This window comes from Scylla paramamosain, chromosome 42 (genome assembly GCF_035594125.1).
Source record: "Scylla paramamosain isolate STU-SP2022 chromosome 42, ASM3559412v1, whole genome shotgun sequence".
Lineage (NCBI taxonomy): Eukaryota > Metazoa > Arthropoda > Malacostraca > Decapoda > Portunidae > Scylla > Scylla paramamosain.
In genome coordinates this window covers 3,392,501-3,395,000 of record NC_087192.1, presented here as the reverse complement: position 1 = coordinate 3,395,000, position 2,500 = coordinate 3,392,501, and the positions used below count along the sequence as shown (strand labels likewise).

Genomic DNA, 2,500 nt, shown 5'->3' with positions numbered 1-2,500 from the left:
ATGAGAGAGAGAGAGAGAGGAGAGAGAGAGAGAGGAGATGAGAGAGAGAGAGAGAGAGAGAGAGAGAGAGAGAGAGAGAGTACCACTAACACATGTCTTATTTCAGGTGGTCACGCAGGTAGTGTATGGCAGCGGTGAGGCGGGACAGGTAAAGGACGTGTATTGATTCACCTGCTTCTTTATTAATGTGATGATTGCCCGTCCCTGGAACCTTTCTTCTTGTGTGTGTGTGTATGTGTGTGTGTGTGTGTGTGTGTGTGTGTGTGTGTGTGTGTGTGTGTGTATAGTTGTATTATACATAATCTGAGGTATATTTGAGTGATGTCTTTACGTCTGTATATTTCATGTTTTTTTTTTTTTTTGTCGTGTGTGTGTGAAGGGAGAAGAATGAAGGAAAGATAGGAAGGAAGGAAGGAAGGAAGCAAGGAAGGAAGGAAGGAAAGATAGGAAGGAAGGAAGGAAGGAAGGAAGGAAGGAAGACAGGAAGTTGAAGTAACGAAGGGAAGGAAGATAAGGGCAGTATGTATCAATGCATCTGTGTGTTTTTCTATGATGACGTCTTGGTTTCTTTTCATCTAATGTCATTACTCCTGCAAACACGTCCTTTTCAGCTCAGGTTATCCGCCCAAAATAAATATCGTGCCTTTATTCATGTTTCCCCACCAGAGAGAGAGAGAGAATGCTTAGATACTAGTTCATATCTCAACGCTTAAAAGTAACTAACTACTACTACTACTACTACTACATTTAGACTGACACAACTTTTCCGCATAGCAACTTTTCTACGCACGTTCTGATTCTCCCGCCAACGAAATGTCTGAAGCAAGCAGCAGGACACTGAAGACCCTACAGACAAACACTAGATAAAGGAACAGCTATAATGGACCACTGACATTTAACATCGAAGGAACTAAAATAGACTCCTAGGAAACGAAAGACACGTTAGACAAAGACTTATTTGTAATGGACTCAGGCATTCTTTTCCTTGTTTTTTTTATGAGAGAGAGAGAGAGAGAGAGAGAGAGAGAGAGAGAGAGAGAGAGAGAGAGAGAGAGAGAGAGAGAGAGATGCCTGACGTGCTACATAAACAGCAAAGATGACAAACACGGTACGCAGAATTATACTTGTGATAAATTTAAGATTCTCTCAATTAATGTTTTCTTTATAATTTCACGACTCAAATATGCGGTAAACCTTAAACGCTGGACAACAAGAAGCTGAGTAAATAACGGTCTCTCTCTCTCTCTCTCTCTCTCTCTCTCTCTCTTAGCGAACCCAGTGGCCCCTGCGTCGAATGCGCAGTGACGAGTTGCCAGCAAGCACTACATTGAACTTCGTGAGATTGTCAGTTACATAAAATTACTGCCTTTCACACCCCAATCAACTCCACGTCCACTCCACTATGGACCATAAATTCTAAAACACTTCCGTGCCGCACCTCCAATACTTTCAAAAGGCCCGACAGCAGTTGAAGATATACGGGTTTCCAATGGTGTTCTCACGGTTCCAGTGACAGATTAACAAGATTTCTACATTATAAACAAGAAGAACACTCTCGAGAACCCGGCTAACCATCTCTGTGGCCTTTGAAAATAGTTGTGGTGAGAGGGCAAAGGGTTTCAGAACACAGGCCTGTACCAGTAGCGTTTATTTGGTGAAAACCATGACATAAACACGGCGGTAAATCTATGTGGGTATGGTGACTAGAAGAAGCTGGCAGGGGCGTCACGGGGGCGGCTCCAAGTGCTCTGCGGGAGGTGATTTGCGTATGAATCTAAAAATACACAGCACGCCGTATATACTCTTTTAGCCGTCACTATTACTTTCCTTTCACCGCGGCGACAGTGATATTTTCATGGTCAAGGGGGTTGAAATTAATCTCGTGCTGCTCAGAGACTGCATGATGTTCGTTCACTCTATTCTGAAGTTCAATGTAAAGGTGATTTTATGGAGCCTGCACTGCTGAATAGGATTTTATGAAGTATGCTGAGTGAGTTTAAGGATTTTAGTGATATGTTCATGGCCAAGGGATTAAAATTTAACTTAAGCCATTCAGACACTATATTACATTCATTTTCTTTATTCAGATTTTATGAAGCTTGAATGCTTTGCACTGGTAAATGGGTAAACGGGCGCCTTAAAAGGGTTTACAGTGTTATATTCATAATGAAGGGGTTAAAATTAAGCTAAGTCACTCAGACACTACATTACATTCATTTACTTTATTCTGAATACCAATATGTAGGTGACTTTACGAAGCCTAAATGCTTTGTATTTCTAAATGGACTAATGGGCGTCTTCACATTGATATATTCATAATGAAGGTGTTAAAACTAAGCTTAAGCCACTCATCCATTACATTATGTCCATTCCCTCTATTTTGACGACCAATGTAAAGGTGGTACTACGAAGCATGAATGGTTTGCACGACTGAATGGTTTAATTAAAAGGACCGGATCCCCAAAGGTTTCTGCGCCTTATCTCAACAACTTTCAGTGAA

General features: G+C 41.4%; 1 protein-coding gene across 1 annotated transcript in view; it reads right to left on the bottom strand.

Annotated features, from left to right (window-relative positions):
- LOC135093233 (uncharacterized) overlaps positions 1 to 2,500 on the bottom strand; it is a 35,550-nt gene that overhangs the window by 7,098 nt on the left and 25,952 nt on the right. The window lies entirely within an intron of this gene.